At 39.2% G+C, this 21,666-nt stretch overlaps 1 protein-coding gene and 1 pseudogene across 1 annotated transcript in view; one reads left to right on the top strand and one right to left on the bottom strand.

Annotated features, from left to right (window-relative positions):
• The window catches only part of GPRASP1 (G protein-coupled receptor associated sorting protein 1), a 58,299-nt gene that overhangs the window by 31,837 nt on the left and 4,796 nt on the right, over positions 1 to 21,666 (bottom strand). The window contains exon 3 of the mRNA XM_011926416.1: positions 20,330 to 20,501. The gene's annotated coding sequence lies outside the window, so the exon portion shown is untranslated. The remainder of the gene's footprint in view (positions 1 to 20,329; positions 20,502 to 21,666) is intronic.
• Positions 9,694 to 10,163, top strand: LOC105500772 (annotated as a pseudogene).

A 21,666-nucleotide genomic window follows, 5' to 3' on the forward strand; every position in this document is an offset into this window, starting at 1 on the left:
TAAGTATCAGACCCTATATAAAAAGTAATCTCGGGCCGGGCGCGGTGGCTCAAGCCTGTAATCCCAGCACTTTGGGAGGCCGAGACGGGTGGATCACGAGGTCAGGAGATCGAGACCATCCTGGCTAACACTGTGAAACCCCGTCTCTACTAAAAATACAAAAAACTAGCCGGGCGAGGTGGCGGGCGCCTGTAGTCCCAGCTACTCCGGAGGCTGAGGCAGGAGAATGGCGTAAGCGTAAACCCGGGAGGCGGAGCTTGCAGTGAGCTGAGATCTGGCCACTGCACTCCAGTCCGGGCGACAGAGCAAGACTCCGTCTCAAAAAAAAAAAAAAAAAAAAAAAGTAATCTCCCGGGAACCCAAAGACAAAAGAATAGGAAAAAGCAGGGATAGCAGAAGAAATTTTAGAGTTTGACATCTATAGCTACAACAAATACTGAATACAGCCTGATTCTTAGACAATAAACATAAAGCTTCACACTTAAGGCCTATTTTTCTGAGTTCTGCTGCCTAATATATCATGTCTAGCTTTGAACAAAAAACTAGAAGGCATGTTAAATTGCAAAATACAGTCTCAAGAGTCAAAGTAAGCCTCAGAACCTGACTCAGATATGGCAGAAATGTTTGGAACTATCAGACTAGTATGATAAGGGCTCTAGTGGAACAAAAAAAAAAGGACAACATTTAAGAACAAATAAGTAATATGAACAGAGAGGTCTGAAAACCCTATGAAGAATGAGGGGGAAGGACAAGATGTTTGACTAGAAGTAGCTAGTGTATGCCACACTCACATAGAGAAGAAACAGTAGCAATTAAACACTACATCTTCAACGGAAACATGCAGGTGAACATATTGGAATTAATCAAGGGAACAACCCATGAAGAATAGAGAGGAGTAAGACAGGACCTCTGTCCATCTGGGAGGTTCCCCCTCCATGGGAAATGGTGAGTGAGTGAGAAACCTTAGGAATCCACACTTCTTCCACGGATCATTGGAACTCTAGGATCAGGAGACCCTCCTGTGAGCCCACTCCACCAGGGCCTTTGGACTGACACACAGAGCTATGAGGAGACTGGGCAGAGCCACACTCACATACATGCAGAGTCCCAGGAGCCTTGAATCCCCAGGCATCCTGGCATTAGCAGCTGCAGCTCTGGTAACGGGGGAGGTAAGCCAGGCACGGTGGCTCACGCCTGTAATCCCAGCACTTTGGGAGGCCGAGGCGGGTGGATCACGAGGTCAGGAGATCAAGACCATCCTGGCTAACACAGTGAAACCCCGTCTCTACTAAAAATACAAAAAATTAGCCTGGCGTGGTGGCGGGCGCCTGTAGTCCCAGCTACTCGAGAGGCTGAGGCAGAAGAATGGCATGAACTCGGGAGGTGGAGCTTGCAGTGAGCTGAGACTGCACCACTGCACTCCAGCCTGGGGGAACAGAGCTAGACTCTCTCTCAAAAAAAAAAGTTGGGGGAGGTAAGGCTCTCTTATACACCTCGAAGAAAGGTGCTGAATCCAGGGCACTGAACAATGAAGGTCTGCAAGCCTCACAGGCTAAGACACACTCGTCTGGGACTTTAGTCACCCCCTACTAGGGCTCTTGGGCCTGTAACAGCTCCTCACCTCCCAGGGATAGAGCTTCCAGAGGTAGGGGTGGGCTGCCATCTTTGCAATCTCACAGCCTTCAGGCTCTGGACAGTCCCAGGCAACTAGGGTGTGGCACAGACTCCCAGCACAGTGTGGCCGCCCTACAAAAAGCAGTCATACTGTTTTCTATGTGGGTCTCCAATCCCGTTTCTTCCCACTGGGCAGGACCTCCCAACCTGGGACTCCAGCCACTCCCTCGCTGGGGTTCTCATGCTGGTGGCAGCTCTGCAGATCCCTGGGACAGAGCTCAAAGGAGGAGGAGCAAGCCAACATATTTGCTCTCTTGCAGCCCTTGCCTTTGCTACTTTCAAGCTCTCACGAGTCCACAGTAACTAGGGACTGGTGCAAACCCTCAGCACAGTGCAGCTACCCCATGGAAAAGTGGCCACATTGTTCCCCATGCAGGTATCTGTCCTCACTTCTCACTGGGCAAGGCCTCCCAACCTGGGACTCCAGCAGAACTACCCTGCACCCACCTGAACACTTCAATTAGAGATGGCTCAGCATTTCTCCAAGTAGGAAATCCCAGAGTCAATTCAAAACGCTTCCACCACTGCAGCTGCAGCGGTACTGCCCTAACTATCCTTAGACTGGGGAAGGAACAAAGGGCCTAGTTGTTGTGTTGGCACCTCCAGCACACTGCAGCCACCATATGGAAGGGAGTCCAGTTCCTCTTCCTTGGGCGTCTTCATCCCCCTCTCTTCACCAGGCAGGGCCCCAGGCTCACAACTCCAGAACGGTTGCCCTACTCACCGCTGATCATACCCACTGGTAGTGGCTCTGAGTTTTCCTTGGAAGAGGTTCCTGGAGGCACCCAACAGCCCCTCTGCCACTGCCACAGTAGCAGTTCTGCCCCCGCTACCCTTAGTCGGGGAAAGAAACAAAGAACTTGAGGGCTTCACGCAAGCTTACAGCACACCACAGTCACCACATGGAGAGGAGCCCAGTCTCTCCTCCCTGTGAGCCCGCAATACCCTGCTCCCCTGCAAGTAGAGCCCCTACCTCAGGACAGCAGTGCAGCTGATCTAGCCCCTGGCTGAACACTCCCAGTAGCAGCAGTTCTGTGTTTCTTGGAGGTAGAACTCCTAGGGGCAACCAAAAGCCCCTCTGCCACTGCCTCTGCAGTGGAACTGCTCTTACTGCCCTCAAACTGGGGAAGGAATAAAGACCCTGAGTACTTTATCCACACCTAAAGCAAGCTGCAGTTGCTTTAAGGAGAGGAGGCCAGTCTGTCTCCCACAGGTCCCACCCATCCCTCTTGCTCATCATCAGGCAGGGCCCCTCCAGGTTGGGCCCACGTAAGTACAGCCTCCCCATCCCGGGCCAATCACATTGATTGATCACGGCTCTACATGTCTCTGGGGTAGCACCCCAGGAGACAAGTGAAAGACCCTAGGCCACAACCACAGCTAAGGTCCCTCCTTCTGCCGTCTCCAAACTGGGGAGGGAACGTGAAGCCTGAGATCACCCCAGAGCCACAGTGTACAGCTTGGGAGTGCCAAGTTGAGATCTGCAGCCAGCACTCAAGTGGGAGAGGAGCCAATATTTTCAGAGCATTGAGAGGGACACAGCTGCAACCATAGAGAAATACATAGGAGCCACATGACTAAGCAAGAGACTACCTACTGACCATTATGCATAAGTGCCACATACTAGATCATACCCCAAAACTTCAATACCAAAAATACTTTGCGAACATACTCCCCTGCGAAACCAAAGACAAGAATTCAGTTACAAATAAAGTCCTTGCATAAAGCCACAGCCCTCTGAAAACATCCAGAAAAGAAGTCTACTGACTGTACTCAATTTACACCACAGTTAAAGGAACACCCACACCCACAGATGAGAAAAAAAACAGTGCAAGAACTCTGGTAACTCAAAAGGCCAAAGTGTCTTCTTTCCTCCAAATGACTGCCCACACTAGTTCTCCAGCAAGGGTTCTTAACTGAGAGAGAGCTGAAAAAACAGAAATAGAATTCAGAATATGAATAGGAATGAAGAACATCAAGATTTAGGATAACACTGAAACCCAATCCAAGGAAGCAAAGCATCACAAGAAAGGATATACAAGTGCTTATAGACAAAATAGTCAGTATAAAAATGAACCAAACTGACCTGATAAGAGCTGAGAAACACACTACAAGAATTTCATAATGCAGTCAAATCACAAGTATTAACAGCAGACTAGAACAAGGTGAGGAAAGAATCTCAGAGCTTGAAGACTGGCTCCCTGAAATAAGACAGTCAAACAAAAATAAAGACAAAAGAATTGAAAGGAAAACATAAAATCTACAAGAAATACAAGATTATGTAAAGAGACCAAATCTAGGGAGATAACTGACATCCCTGAAAGAGATGGGGAAAAAGCAAGCAACCTGGAAAACATATTTCAGCATATCATCCATGAAAACTTCCCCAAACTCGCTAAAGAGACTAGTATTCAAATTCAGGAAATGCAGAGAACCCTTGCAAGATTCTACAAAAGAAGATCATCCCCAAGACAAATAATCATCAGATTCTCCAAGATTGAAATGAAATAAAAAATGTTAAAGGCAGCTAGTGAGAAAGAGCAGGTCACCTAAAAAGGGAACCACATCAGGCCAAGAGTGAACCTCTTAACAGAAACCCTTCATACCAGAAGAGATTGAGAACTATATTCAACATTCTCAAAGAAAAGAAATTCCAACCCAGAATTTTATATCTGGCCAAACTAAGCTTACTAGGTGAAGGAGAAATAAGATCCTTTTCAGACAAGTAAGGGCTGAGAGAATTCATTACCACCAGACCTGCCTTACAAGAGCTCCTGAAGAAAGCACTAACTATGAAAAGGAAAGGCCATTACCAGCCACTGCAAAAATACTTTTAAGTACACAGACCAGTGACACTATAAAGCAATCACACAAACAAGTCTGCATAATAACCAGCTAACATCATGATGACAGGATCAAATCCACACATATCAATATTAAACTTGAATGTAAACAGGCTAAATGCCCTCAATTAAAAGTCACAGAGTGGCAAGTTGGATAAAGAAGCAAGACCCAATGGTATGCTGACTTCAAAAGACCCATCTCACATGTAATGACATGCATAAGCTCAAAACAAAGGAATGGAGAAAAATCTACCAAGCAAATGGAGAACAGAAAAAAGCAGGGGTTACAATCCTAATTTCAGACAAAACAAACATTAAATCAACAAAAATAAAAAAGACAAAGAAAGTCTTTTTTGGAATCCATAATGGTAAAGGGTTCAATTCAACATGAAGACCTAACTATCCTAAATATATGCAACACAGGAGCACCCAGATTCATTAAAACAGTTCTTACATGTAGACCTACAAAGAGACTTAGATTCCCACACAATAACAGTGGGAGACTTCAACACCCTACTGACAGTATCAGATCATCAAGGCAGACAATTAACAAAGGTATTCAGGACCTGCACTTAGCACTTGACCAAATGGACCTAATAGACATCTGCAGAACTCTCCATCTAAAAACAGCAGAATATACATTCTTATTGCCACATGCCAAATGCTTTCAATTTGACCACACAATTGAACATAAAACAATCCTTAGCAAATTGAAAAGACCTGAAATCATATCAACCATACTTACAGACCACAGCAAAATTAAAATAGTCTTCAATACAAAGAAAATTGCTTAAAACCATTCATTTATGTTGATATTAAACCACTTGCTTCTGAATGACTTTTGGGTAAATAATGACTTCTGGGTAAAGAAGTTCCTTGAAACTAATGAGAACAATAATACAACACACCAGAATCTTTGAGACACAGCTAAGGCAGTGTTAAGAGGGAAATTTATAGCACAAAATGCCCACATCAAAAACTTAGGAAAATCTCAAATTAACAACCTAAGATCATAACTAGAAGAAATAGAGAAGCAAGAGCAAACCAACCACAAAAGTAGCAGAAGATAAGGAATAGCCAAAATGAGAGGTGAAATGAAGCAGATTGAGACATGAAGAATCATAAAAAATAACCAATGAATCCAGGAGTTGCTTCTTTCAAAAAATCAGTAAGACAGATAGACTGCTAGCTAGACTCATAAAGAAGAAAAGAGAGATGATTCAAGCAATTAGAAATGACAAAGGAGATGTTACCACTAACCCCAAAGAAACACAAATAACCATCAGAGACTATCATGAACACCTCTATGGACAAAAAACTAGAAAATCCAGGGGAAATGGGTAAAGTCTTGAACACATACATTTTTGCAGCACTGAACCAGGAAGAAACTGAATCCCTGAACAGACCAATGATGAGCTCTGAAACTGAATCAGTAATAAATAGCCTACCAACCAACAAAAGCCTGGGACCAGACTGATTCACAGCCAAATTCTATCAGATGTACAAACAGCTGGTACCATTCCTGCTGAAACTATTCCAAAACAACTGAGAAGGAGAGACTCCTTCCCAACTCATTCTATGAGACCAGCATCATCCTGATACAAAAAAGTGGCAGAGACACAACAAAAAAGAGAAAACTTCAGGTCAATATCCCCGATGAACACAGCTGCAAAAATCCTCAACAAAATACTAGCAAACATCAGCACATAAAAAACCATAATCAAGTAGGCTTTATTCCTGGGATGCAAGGTTGGTTCAACATATGCTAATCATCAAGTGCGATTCATCACATAGACAAAACTAAAGACAAAAACCACATGATTTTATCAATAGATGCAGAAAAGGCTTTTGATGAAATTCAACACCTCTTCATGTTAGAAACTTTCAAATAATAGGCACTGAAGAACCATACTGCAAAATGATAAGAGCCATCTGTGACAAACCCACAGCCAACATTACAGTGAATGGGCAAAAGCTGAAAGCATTCCCCTTGAAAACCGGCACAAGGCAAGGATGCCCTCTCTCAACACTCTTATTCAATATGGTATTGGAAGTTCTGGCCAAAGCAATCAGACAAGAAAAAGAAATAAAAGGCATCCAAATAGGACGAGAGGAAGTCAAACTACCCCTTTTTGCAGACAACATAATTCTGTATCTAGAAAACCTTATCATCTCAGACCAAAAGCTCCTTGAGCTGACAAAACAACTTTAGCAGTTTCAGGATACAAAATCAACATAGGAAAACCAGTAGCATTCCTGTGTACCAACAACATCCAAGCTCAGAGCCAAACCAGGAATGTAATTCCACTCACAATGACCACAAAAAGAATAAAATACCTGGGAATACACCTAACCAGAGAGGTGAAAGATCTCTACAATGAGAATTACAAAACACTACTCAAAGAAATCAGAGATGACACAAACAAATAGTAAAAAACTCCATGCTCATAGATAGAATCAATATTGTTAAAATGGCCATAAGGCCCAAAGCAATTTACAGATTCAATGCTATTACTATTTAACTAGCATTGAGACTCTTCACAGAACTAGACAAAAACTATTTTAAAATTCATATGGAACCAAAAAAGAGCTTGAATAGCAAAGGCAATCCTAACAAAAAAGAATACGGCTGAAGGCATCAAGTTATCCAACTTCAAACTATACTACAGGGCTACAATAACCAAAACAGCATGGTACTGGTACAAAAACAGAAAGCCCAGTGAAATAGAATAGAGAGCCCAGAAATAATGCCACACACCTACAATTATCTGATCTTCAACAAAACTGACAAAAACATGCAACGGAAAAAGGACTTCTTATTCAATAAATGGTGCTAGGATAACTGGCTAGCCATATGCAGAAAGTTGAAACTGGACCCCTCCCTTACATCATATACAAAAATCAACTCAAGGTTGATTGAAGACTTAAATGTAAGACCTAAAACTATAAAAATCCTGAAAGATAACCTAGGCAATACCATTCTGGACACAGAAATGGGCAAAGATTTCATGACAAAGATGCCAAAAGCAATTGCAACAAAAGCAAAAATTGACAAATGAGAACTAAGTTAACTAAAGAGCTTCTGCAAGCAAAAGAAACTATCAGCAGAGTAAACAGACAACCTATAAAATGGGAGAAAATATCAGCAAACTATGCATCTGACAATGGTCTAATATCCAGCATCTATAAGGAACTTAAACAAATTTACAAGCAAAAAACAAACAACCCCATTAAAAAGTGGGCGAAAGACATGAACACTTTTCAAAAGACAACATGCATGTGGCCAACAAGCACATGAAAAAATGCTCAACATCATGAATCACTAGAGAAATGCAAATCAAAACCACAATGAGATACCATCTCACACCAGTCAGAATGGCTATTATTTAAAAATCAATATATAACATGCTGGCAAGGTTGCACAGAAAAGGAAACACTTATACACTGCTGGTGGGAGTGTAAATCAGTTCAGCCATTGTGGAAAGCACTGTGGTGATTCCTCAAAGAACTAAAAACAGAATGACCATTCGACCCAACAATCCCATTACTGAGTATATACCCAAAGGAATATAAATTGTTCTACCATAAAGACACATGCACGCATTTATTCGTTGCAGCACTATTCACAATAAGCAAAGACATGGAGTCAATCTAAATGCCCATCAATGGTATACTGGATAAAGAAAATGTGGTAAATACATACCAGGGAATACTATGCAGCCATAAGAATGAATGAGATTGTGTACTCTGCAGCAAATTGACGGAGCTACAGACTATTATCCTTAGCAAACTAATGCAGGAACAGAAAATCAAATATCGCATGTTCTAACTTATAAGAGGGAGCTAAATGACAAGAACACATAAACACAAAGCAGGGAACAACAGACATGGGGCCCTACTTGAGGGTTGAGGGTAAAAAGGGGGAGATAATAAAAAAATACTTACTGGGTTCTATGCTTAGTGCATGGGTGACAACATTATCTGTACACCAAACCCCTGTGGCGCAGATGTACAGATAATACACCTATACAATAAACCTATATAATAAACCTGTACTTGTACCACTGAACCTAAAATAAAAGTTAGACAAAAAACAAAGAAAATTCTCTGAAATACTCAAAAGTAAATGCTAGAAATTTAAAGCACTGTAACTGAAATGAAGAATACCTCTAAAGGATTCTTTCATCAGTGGATTGGACAGTCAAGGGAAGAATCAGTGAGCTTGGAAGTATATCAATAGAAAGTCCTCAAACTGACAAGAACAAAAAGGAAGGAATAAATAAAATAAATAGATAAATAAAAAGGAAAAACACAGAAAAGAATATTCAAGAATTATGGAACAATTACAAAAGTTGTAACACACAGATAATGGTGATACCAGAAGGGGAAGAAAGAAACAACCACTTGAAGTAATAATGGCTGAAACTTTTGCAAACTGAATGACAGATGCTGTCTTGGTCTGTTTTCTGCTGCTATAACAGACTACCACAGACTGAGTAATTTGTAAAGAAAGGGGATTTATTTGGTTCATGGTTCTGGAGGCTGAGAAGTCCAAGATAAAAACGCTGAATCTGGTGAAGGTCTTCTTGCTGCATCACAACATTATGGAAGGGCAAGTCAACATGTGAGACAAAGAAAAAAAGAGGGCCTAACTCCTAACTCCTGCAATAACTAACCCACACCCTCCATAATGGCGTTAATCCACTCATGATGGTGAAGACCTCACAACTTAACTACCTCTTAAAGGTCCCAATTCCCAACAGTATTACATTTGCAATAAAATTTCAACATGAATTTTGGAGGGGACATTCAAACCATAGCAGATGCCAAACCACAAATCCAAGAAGCTCAGAGAACACTAAGCAGAATTTAACCAAAAAATCTACACATAGACATATCATACTCAGGCTGCAGAAAATGAAAGACAAAGATAAAATCTTCAAAGAAGCCAAAAGAAAAAAATGCCTTACTTATAGAAGAGCAAGGCTAAGAATTAGGTTGAACTTATCTTCAGAAACCATGCCATTGGGAAGAGAGCGGAGAGAAATATCTAAAATGTTACCAATCTGAAACACTGTATGCAACAAAATAATCCTTCTAAAGTGTAGAAAAATAAAGACTCTCAGACAAACAAAAATTGAGACCAAATCTGCGTTTTTTCTTTGGATAATCTGAAATGGCCTACATCAAGGAGACTACACACAAGTCTACGGGCGGTAAACTGCCATGTAAACATCTGGCCACCAAAGTAGCCTGCAAGAGTGCCCCAGCACCAGAAGCATAAATAAGCCCTACAGCTACCAGCTTGGCACAGTGGCCCTGCATAAGATCCGCTGCTACCAGAAGTCAACTGAGCTGCTGATCCGCAAGTTGCCATTCCAGGATCTGGTGCACGAGATCGCACAGAACTTCAAGACAAACCTGCACTTCCAAAGCTCAGCAGCTGCAGGAACTGTGAGAGGCCTACCTCGTGGTGCTCTTTGAGAACATCAATCTGTGTGCCATCCACTCTGAGTGACTATCATGCCCAAGAACATCGAGCTTACATGCCACATTTGTAGAGAGAGAGCACAAAGCTTTCTCAGTAATAATTCTACCCAACTCAAAGTCACTTTTAAGAGCCACCCACTTTATCTGAAAATATGATTATGATTAACTTTCATGATTAACTACTTCAATAAGTTCTATGGAAAAAATTTTAACTCTGGTTGTGATAGTCTTTGTATTTAAAGACCATTTGATTTGGGACATTCAAATGAGGATTTGATTTCACAAATGAAACAATAAACCTGCTGGATTTGTTTCCTGGTAGTCTCCTAGAAGTGCTTTAAAAAGAAGAGATAAATGAAATTTACAAGTATTTTACAGGTGACCCTTGAACAACACAGGGGTTAGGGGTGCTGACCCCACTGCACAGTCAAAAATCCATATATAATTTTTAACTTCCCAAAAACTTGACTATTAATAGCCTACTGTTGATTAGAAATCTTACTGATAAACAGCTTATTAACACATATTTGTATCTTATATGTATTATATATTATATTCTTACAACAAAGTAAGCTAGAGAAAAGAAAATGCTATTAAGAAAATCACAAGGAAGAGAAAGTATATTTACTATTCTTTAAGTGGAGGTGGACCATCATAAAGTTCTTCATCCTTATCATCTACACATTGAGTAGGCCAAGAAGGAGGAAGAGGGCTGGTCTTGCTGTCTTGGGGTGGCAGAGGCAGAAGAAAATCTGCAAATAAGTGGACCTGTGCAGTTCAAACCTATGTTGTTCAATGGTCAACCATATTTTTCTTATTTCTTTTCTTTTTTACTTTTTTTTTTTTGAGATGGAGTCTCGCTCTGTCGCCTAGGCTGGAGTGCAGTGGTGCAATCTTGGCTCACTGAAAGCTCCGTCTCCTGGGTTCACGCCATTCTCCTGACTCAGCCTCCTGAGTAGCTGGGACTACAGGCGCCCGCCACCACGCCCAGCTAATTTTTTTATATTTTTAGTAGAGATGGGGTTTCACCGTGTTAGCCAGGATGGTCTCGATCTCCTGACCTCGTGATCCACCCGCCTCGGCCTCCCAAAGTGCTGGGATTACAGGCGTGAGCCACCGCGCCCGGCCGATTTTTCTTATTTCTAATTGATCTAACAGACAACAATTTGTTCAAAATAACAATAGAAACAATGTATTCAGTGATTACAGCTTACGGATATTTGAAATAATGACAACAATGTTAGAAAGGATGAGAGAGAAGAATTGGTAACACCTTGTCATGAGGTATGTGAACTACCCATGAATCAGTATAGTGTTAAGTGAAACTGGATTTAGAGTAGTTGCTAATGTATATGACAAACCCTAGAGCAATCACTAAGAAAATTGTGAAAAGAAATACAGGTTGAGTATCTCTTCTCCGAAATGCTTGGGGCCAGAAAAGTTTAAGATTCCAGCTTTTGTTTTTTTCTTTCAGATTTTGGAATGTCTGCATTATACTTATTATATTAGTTCAGCATCACTAATCCAAAAAATTTGAGATCCAAAACCCAATGAGTATTTTCTTTTAAAGTCCCATTGGTGATCAAAAAGTTTGAGTTTGGAGCATTTTAGATTTTGAATTTTCAAAACAGGGATACTCAGCTTGTAAAATTAATGCACTAAGAGAAAAGAATAAATGGAATAATTTTTTAAATGCTCAATTAAAACCAGAGAAGGCAGAAACAAAGTGGAATACAAAATACAACACTAAGAACATGGCAACAGACATAAAATAGTTACAAATGTGTTAAACATTTATCCAAATATGTCAATAATCACTTTAAATATGAATTGTCTGAATATTCCTATTAAAAGACAGACTTTAGGGGTGAATGTAAAAAAATCAAGACCCAACTATATGTTGTCAATAACAATCCACTATATACATATAAAGACACAGATAGCTTGAAAGTAAAGGAGACTAAGACATAAGATGCAAACACTAATCAAAAGAATCAAAAGAGAAAAGCAGACTTCAATAATAATGAATGGGTCAAACATCAAAGAAGACATAACAGCTCTTACTATTATGTTCCTAAAGACAGAGTATCAAAATATTAGAGGCAAAATGTGATAGCATAACAAAAAAAAAAAAAACAGGCAAATCCACTATGATAATTCGAGATTTCAACACTATCAGTAACTGAAAGATCCACTAGGCAGAAGAGCAGTAAGGACACAGCTGTACTGAATAGCACCAACAATTAACTGGTTCTAATTGACATCTGTAGAATATTTCATCTAAAACCAGAATTTACATTCTTCTAAAGATCACATGGAACAGACACCAAGACGGACCATACTGTGAGCCACAAAAAATACTTTAACAAATTTAAAAGAGCAGATTAGTCAGCGTATATTCTTGGACCATAATGGAATTAAACAAGAAAATAATAGAAATGTAGCTGGCAAATCCAAAATATTTGAAGATTAAACAACACATTTCTGAATAACAAATAAATCAAAGAAGAACTACCAAGAGAAAATTTTCAAAGTAGTTTACATCAAAATGAAAATATAACATCAAAATTTGCGGCACGCAAATAAAGCAGTGCTTAACAATAAATTTATAGAATTGAATAGATAGATCAGAAAAAAGAAGTATCAATAACATTATCTAGCATGCCATCTTTAAAAACCAAAACAAGAAGAGAATATTAAATCCAAATTGAGCAGAACAAAGAAATCATAAAAGAGCAGAACTCAGTGAAATTGAAGGCAATAAGCAGATAATAAGCATTAGGGTAAAAAGACAAGAAAATTTCAGGCTGGGCAAGGTGACTTAGGCCTGTAATCCCAGCACATTGGGGGGCCGAGGTAGGCAGATCATTTGAGGTCAGGAGTTTGAGACCAGCCTGGCCAACATGGTGGAACCCCATCTCTACTAAAAATACAAAAATTAGCCTGGCGTGGTGACGCATGCCCATGCCTGTAGTCCCAGCAACTTGGGAGGCTGAGGCAGGAGAATGGCTTAAACCCAGGAGATGGAGGTTGCAGTGAGCCAATATTGTGCCACTGCACTGCAGCCTAGGCGACAGAGCAAGATTCCATCAAAAAAAGAAAAGAAGAAAACTTCAAATCAACAACTATACACCTTAAGGAATCAGAAAGAGAATGATAAACTAGGCCTAGAGCCAGCAGAAAGAAGATAATAAACACTAGAATGGAGATAAATATGGAGTAGAAAACAACAAGGAAAATCAGTAAGATCAAAAGTCAGCACTTGAAAATATTTTTTAATGACAAACCTTTAGCTAGATTGACTTTAAATGCTGAAAAACTCAAATTAATAAAATCAGAAATGAAAGCAGAAATAGTATTACCACTTTATAGAAACAAAAAAAGAGTGTGAGTACTATAAACAACAGCATGCCAAAACACTGGATAACCTAGATGAAATGGATGTATTCCTAGAAACATACAATTTACCAAAACTGCATAATTAAGTAATAGAAAATCTGAATAGATCTATAACTAGTGAGGATATCAAATCGGTAATCAAAAAACCTCCCAAGAAAGAAAACACTGGACCCGATCATTTCACTAGTAAATTTTGCTAAATATTTAAAGGAAAATTAACAGGAATCTTTTTCAAGCTCTTTAAAAAATAATGAAAGAGGAGGGGCTACTTCCTATTAGCTTGATACCAAAGTCAAAGGTACTATAAGAAAAAAAAATCATAAACCAATATCCATTATGAATACTTATGCAAAATTCTCAAGAAAATACTAGCAAACCAAATTCAGCAGCATATTTAAAAAATTATACTCCATGGCTGCATTAGTCTGTTCTCACACTGCTATAAAGATACTACCTGAGACTGGGTAATTTATTAAGGAAAGAGGTTTAATTGACTCACAGCTCTGCACCGCTGGGGAGGCCTTAGGAAACTTACAATCATGGTGATAGGGGAAGCAAGCACATCTCACATGGCTGCAGGTGAGAGGGAGTGCGCAGGAAAAACTACCATTTATAAAACCATCAGATCTTGTGAGAATTCACTCACTGTCATGCCAACAGCATGGGGAAAACCGCCCCCATAATCCAATCACTTCCCTCCCTCAACAGGTGGGGATTACAGGTCCCTCCCTCAACACGTGAGGATTACAATTTGAGATGAGATTTGGGTGGGGACACAGAGCCAAACCATATCATTCCATCCCAACCCCTCCCAAATCTCATGACTTTTCACACTTCAAAACACAATCATGTCTTCACAATAGTCTCCCAAAGTCTTAACTCATTTAGGCATTAACTCAGAAGTCCACAGTACAAAGTCTCATTTGAGACAAGGCAAGGCCCTTCTGTCAACAAGCCTTTAACATCAAAAGTAAGTTAGTTACTTCCTAGATACAGTGGAGGTATAGTCATTGGGTAAATGCTTCTGTTCCCAAGGGGAGAAATTGGCCAAAATGAACGGGCTACGGGCCCCATCCAAGTCCGAAATCCAGCAGGGCAGTCATAAATCTTAAAGCTCCAAAATGATCTCCTTTGACTTAATGTCTCACATCCGGGTTATGCTGATGCAAGAGGTGGGCTCCAATGGCTCTGGGCAGCTCTGACCCTGTGGCTTTGCAGGGTACAGCCCCACTCATGGTTGTTTTCACAGGCTGGTGTTGACTGTGACTTTTCCAGGTGCACAGTGCAAGGTGTCAGTGGATCTACCATTCTGGGGTCTGGAGGATGGTGGCCCTCTCCTCACACCACCATAAGGCAGTAGTACCCCAGTGGGGACTCTGTGTGTGGGCTCCAACCCCACATTTCCCTTCCACACTGCCCTAGCAGAGGTTCTCCATGAGGGTTCCACCCCTCCAGCAGACTTCTGCTTACACATCCAGGCATTTCCATGCATCCTCTAAAACCTAGGCAGAGGTTCCCAAACTGCAATTCTTGACTTCTGTGCACCCACAGGCCCGTGCACCATGTGGAGGCCACCAAGGCTTGGGGCTTGCACCCTCTGAAGCAACAGCCTGAGCTGTACCTTGGCCCCTTTTAGCCACAGCTGGAGTTGAAGCAGCTAGGACACAGGGCACCAAGTTCTGAAGCTGCACAGAGCAGGGGTGCCCTGAGCCCAGCCCATTTTTCCCTCCTAGGCCTCCAGGCCTGTGATGGGAGGGACTGATACCAAGATCACTTACATGCTCTGGAGATATTTTCCCAATTGTTTTGGTGATTACCATTTGGCTCCTCCTTACGCAAATTCCCACAGCCAGCTTGAATTTCTTCTGAGAAAATGGGTTTTCTTTTCTATTGCATCATCAGGCTGCAAATTTTCCAAACTTTTATGCTCTACTTCCCTTTTAAACATAAAAGGGAAGGTAGGAGATAAGAAAGCAGAAACAACAAATGTGGAAAACTTGATTATTCTGAAAGGGTAGAGAGAAAGATAACTGGAAAAGTGTAAGTTTAGTGTTGGGGAAAGGATTTTTTTCCTCCCGAGGTAAAAATGAGTATATGTTCCATGCAGATACGGAGAAACCTATTAAAATAGTGGGGTTAAAATACAGGAGAATGTAAATAAGCAGGAAAGCGAAAGTCCCTAAGAAGAAGCAAACACTGACAGAAATGAAGAGAAAAAAATACAGTTTTATAACAATAGTAGGAAACTTCAAACCCCATACTTAATAATGAACAGAGCATCTAGACTCGAGATCAATAAAGAGATACAGGACTTGAACAGTGGTACACATCAACTAGGCCTAACAGACATATGTAGAACTCTGAACCAAACAATAGCAAAAACACATTCTTCTAAAATAAGTCTCAATGAACTTTATAAGACTGATATCATGTGAAATATCTTCACTGACAATGGATGAAGCTAGGAATCAACGTCAGAAAGAAAAATAAAAAATTCACATATATATGGAGATTAAACAACACACTCTTAAATAACCAATGGGTCAAAGAAGAAATCACAAGGAAAATCAGAAAATACTCAGAAATGAATAAAAACAAAAACAGCATAACTAAACTTATGGGATGCAGCAAAAGCAGTGGTCAGAGAGAAGTTTATACTATAAACACCTACATTAAAAAATAAGAAAGATCTCAAATCAATTACCTAACTTTATACCTTGAGGAACTAGAAAAAGAAGAGCAAACGAAACCCATAGCTAACTGAAGGAAGGAAATAATAAAGATTTGAGTAGAAATAAACAAAACAGAGAATGGAAAAACAGTAGAGAGAATCAATGAAACCAAAAGTTGGTTCTTCAAAAAGATAAAGAAAATTGACAATCTTTTAGTTAGAGATAAAAAAGAAGACACAAATATCTAAAACCAGAAAGGGGGAACATTATTACCAGCCACACAGAAATTTTAAAAGGTTAAAAGTACACAATGAACATTTATACACCAACAAATTAGATAACTTAGATGAAATCAACAAATTCTTACAAACACATGTAAATTATATAAACTGACTCCAAATCTGAATAGAAAAGACACTGAACTGAATAGAAAATCTCAACTGACCCATAAAGAGTGAGGAAATTGGACCAGTAATCAAAAACTTCCCCAAAAAGAGAATTCCAGGACCAGATGGTTTCACTAGACAATTCCAACAAACGTAAAGACTTTGAGTCAACAACAATCCTTCTCAAGCTCTTCTAAAAAGTAGAAGGGGGAACATCTTCTAACTAATTCTACGGAGCCAGCATTACTCTGATACCAAAACCAGAGGAAGACATCACAAGGAAACATTACATACCAATATCCCTTATGAATATAGATGCAAAAATTATCAACAAAATCCCAGCACAACAAATCCAACAGCATATTAAAAAGATTATATACCATGATCAAGTGGGATTTATCCTAGAAATGCAAGGGTGGTCAACATAAGAGAGTCAAACGACGTAACATACCACTTGAATAGAACAAAAAAATCTGCACATGATCATCTCTGTTGATACAAAAAAGATATCTGATAAAACCTGATATCCTTTAAAAAACACTCATAAAATTAGGCAGAGAAAGGAACTTCCTTACCATGATAAAAGACATTTACGAAAATCCCACAGCTAATATCATATTCAATAATAAGAGACTGAAAGCTTTCACTGGGAAGATCAGGAACAAGACAAGCATGCCCACTTTCAGCACTGTTATTCAAGTTACAGCCAGAGCAATTACACTGGAAAAAGAAATACATGGTAACCACATAAGAGAAAAGAAGATAAAGTATTTCTATTTGTGGATGACATGACCCTATAGAGAGAAATTTCAAAAGAATCCACAAAAAAGCTACTAGAGTGAATAAATTCAGCAAAGTTGCAGGTGACAAAATCAACACACACACATATCAGTTATGTTTCTATACACCAGCAATGAACAATCTGAAAAAGAAAGAAAATAATTCCATTTACAATAGCATATAAAAGAATGAAATACCTAGGAATAAATTTAACTAAGGAGGTGAACAACTTACATACCTAAAACTATAAACTATTGCTAAAAGAAGTTAAAGACCAAAATAAATGGAAGGGCATTATGTGTTTATAGATTGGAAACTAAATATTATAAAGAGGGCAATACCCCCAAGCAAAATTTCAATCTGAAAATTCCAAAGACTTTTTTGTATCAGTGGAAAAGCTGACTCTAAAATTGACATAGAATGGAAAGGGACTCAGAAAAACAAAAACAACCTTGAAGCAGAAGAACAAAGTTGGAGCACATACACTTCCTGATTTCAAAATGTACTACAAAACTACTGTAATCAAAATTCTGCAGTATTTGATGAGATACAGAGGTCTAGTTTCGTTCTTCCATATATGGATATCCAGGTTTCCTAGCACAACTCAAAATGGATTATACACCTAAATCTAACTATGAAACTACTAGAAAAAGAAAACATAGGAGAAGTGCTTCAGGACATTGGTCTGGGCAAAGATTTTACGGGTAAGATCTCAAAAGCACAGGCAAAATAGCAAAAATAGACAAATGGGATTATATCAAACTAAAAAGCTTCTGCACAGCAAAAGAAACAATCAGAGAGTGAAGAGACAATCTACAGAATGGGAGAAAATATTTGCAAACTATTCATCTGACAAGGGACTAATATCCAGAATATATAGTCATGTATTGCTTAACCATGGAGATAAATTCTAAGAAATGTGTCCTTAGGCATTTTCATCATCATGAGACTATCATAGATGCAGATTTTCTTAAGCTCTTCTAAAAGTAGAAGAACAAGAAAGCTCGTCTACTTAGAAGAAGAAAAGTACTACTTACGAATACCTACATGGTATAGCCTACTACATACCTATGCTGCATAGTATAGCCTATTGCTCCTAGGCTGCACACCTATATAGAATGTTATTGTATTGAATAATGCAGGCAATTGTAAGACAGTGGTAAATATTCATGTATCTAATCATATAAAAGATACAGCAAAAATTTGGTATTATATTCTTATGGGACCACTGTCATACATGCAGTCCATCATTGACTGAAACATTGTGTGGAACATGACTACACAAGGAACTCAAACAACTAAACAACAAAAACACAAATAATTCAATTTAAAAATTGGCAAATGATCTGAATAGGCATTTCTCAAAAGAAAACATGTAAGTGGCCAAAAATTATATGAAAAAACACTCAACATCACTAATCATCAGGGAAATGCAAATCAAAACCACAATGAGATATCATCTCACCCTAGTTAGAATGGCTATTGTCAAAAAGACAAAAAAAAAAAAATAACAAATGCTGGTACGGATGTAGAGAAAACGGAACTCTTATACATTGCTGGTGGGAATGTAACTTAGTACAGCTATTATGGAAAACAGCATGGAGATTTCTCAATAAACTAAAAATAGAACTACCATATGATCCAGCATTCTTACTGCTGGGTATGTATCAAAAAGAAAGGATATCAGTATATCAAAGAGATATCTGCACTCTCATGTTTGTTGCAGCACTATTCACAATAGCCAAGATATGGAATCAACATAAGTACCCATAAACAGATGCCAGGATACAAAAATATATACACAACAGACCACCATTCAGCCATAACAATGAAATAAATCCTGTCATTGGTGAAAACATGGATGAACCTGGAGGACGCTATGTGAAATAAGCCTGGCACAGAAAGATAAATACCACATATTATCATTCACATGTGGAAGCTAAAAAAGCTCATCTCATAGAAGTAGAGTGTAGAACAGTGGTTACTATTAGGATGGTGCAAAAGTAATTGTGTTTTTTTTTTTTTTCCGATTAAAAGTTAAGAGAATATAGGGAAAGGAATGGGGAGGGAAAGGTTGGCTAACAGATACAAAATTGCAGCAAGATAGGAGGAATAAGTTCTAACGATCTATAGCAATGTAGGGTGACATAATTAACAATACATAATTGTATATTTTCAAATAGCAAGAAAAGATTTTGAATGCTCCCAAAACAAAGAAATGATAAATGTTTGAGGTGATAGACACACTAATTACTCTGATGTTTAAAACTATAAAACTTTTAGAAGAAAACACAGGGGTCTCTTTGTAACCTTGAATTTGGCGATGAATTCTTAGATATGACACCAAAAGCATCAGTAACAAAAGAAAAAATAGATAAACTGGGCTTCATTGAAATAAAAAACTTTTGCACATCAAATGACATCATCAAAAGTGAAAAAACCTACAGAACAGGAGAAAATATTTGCAAATCATATAGCTAATAAAGGGCATGTATCCAGTATATATTTTAAAACTCCTACAATGCAACAATAACCAAAAACACAAATAAAAATGAGCAAAGAACTTAAACATACATTACTCCAAAAAATATACACAAATGGCCAATAAGCACATGAAAAGATGCTCAACATCATAAGACTTTTGGAAATGCAAATTAAAACCACAATGATATACCACTTCACACCTACTAAGATGGCTATTTAAAAAATAATGGAAAATAACAAGTGTCAGCAAGAATGTGGATAAATTGGAACTCTTGCATATTGCTGATGGGAATGTAAAATGGTACAGGCACTGTGGAAAACAGCTTGGCAATTCCTCAAAAAGCTAAACATATCACACAACCCAGCAATTGCACATCTAGGTATATACCCAAAAGAATTTAAATCAGGGACTCAAACAGATACTTGTACTCCAATGTTCACTGCAGCAATATTCATAACAGCCAAAAGATGGAAACAACCTAAGTGTCAGATGACACCTCATGAACAATCTAGGAGATGACTTCGCATCCCACAATTCCCATCCAAGGAGAGACCATCAACTTTGTGCTTTGACACAGATACATACACACCCCACACTCACCCTTCTCTTTAGCTGATGTTGGAAAATTCCATAGCCAACAACTGATTAAGTGTGTGCTCCACAGGGCATTTGAGACACAGAATTATTTCCAAAGGGTCTGGTCCAATTGTATTTTGATGATCTCCAACACTGAGAGTAGTACTCACAGCTGGTATTACAGGCTACAGGAGTTCTGTGAATTAAAAAATGTTATAAAGAACTTCAAAAATCATCTAAATTGAAGTTTCACATTGCAAGAAAACTACCTTGCTTGTTTCTCTTAATGCACAAGTGTAGCTAATTGTGCTTCATTTAAACTTTTAGACGTACCGCAATAGATTCACACTTGATCCTAGTAGAAATTAAACCAGAGATAGCTATTAAAAGTAGGGATCCATTATACCATATTGAGATTTTCCACTTCAGACCTTCCCTTAAATGCATAAAAAGTTAGGAGAGGAAGGTCAACAGAAAGACCACCATTTGTATATTGATTCTAATATTTATATTTCCCAATTCTGGGCAGTAAATTAACAGTAAAAGAGGCAGGGGGTAGAAGAGGCAGAGGTGACCCCAAAATCCTAATCCATTGTCATTCTATTCCACAAACCCTTGCACAGAACCTAGCTTTTGTTAAGAATAAACAGGACAAGCTTAGTATAGACAACATAGCTTCAGCTTTATAAACTATGCAAATAGAACTGTGGGTTTTTTGAGAATTAATTTCTCCCTAACTACTCATTTCTAAAGGAATTCGGTATCCTGTGGCTATACCATACATAGAGCTGAGCTCTGACCAAAAAGAATCAGCACAAACAAGGGGCTGCTACCAACTGTGATACAAATCACCAAGTCCAAGCATTGGCCAGAAAACAAAGGCAAGGAGTAAATAGTCACCAGGATGAGACAGACGAGATTATCTATGAAACAGTTTCAGTGGGTAATCCCCAGAAAGACTCTCCTCTGAGACCCAGGACTTCAGGGGGAGAGAATCGCAGATGAAGCAGTAAATCTGATACCCCTGGATAGGGAGGGAGCTGTTGAAGGCACAGTGGGGCTGGGTCCCTTCCGAACCACACTTTCTGTGCAGCTGTCCATGGCTTACTGAATAGGGGTGAGAACCAGGAATCCTCTTGGGGTTAAAAAGCTTCAAGGCATCCTGATGAGACATTTTATGTGAAAACCCGAGCACAAGTTTTGGAACTGAGACTACAGTGAAAGCATCTGTGTTCCGTTCCTCCTTACTCCCTTCCCCAAAGTTGCCCAGATAGGGCTTCATTCCTCATTTGAAGCCCTATCAGTAGGAGCCTACAGACAGCTAATAGCACAGTCCTGTCTTCATGCATAGAGTTATTCTA

This window comes from Colobus angolensis, unplaced genomic scaffold (assembly GCF_000951035.1).
Source record: "Colobus angolensis palliatus isolate OR3802 unplaced genomic scaffold, Cang.pa_1.0 Scaffold685, whole genome shotgun sequence".
Classification (NCBI taxonomy): domain Eukaryota; kingdom Metazoa; phylum Chordata; class Mammalia; order Primates; family Cercopithecidae; genus Colobus; species Colobus angolensis.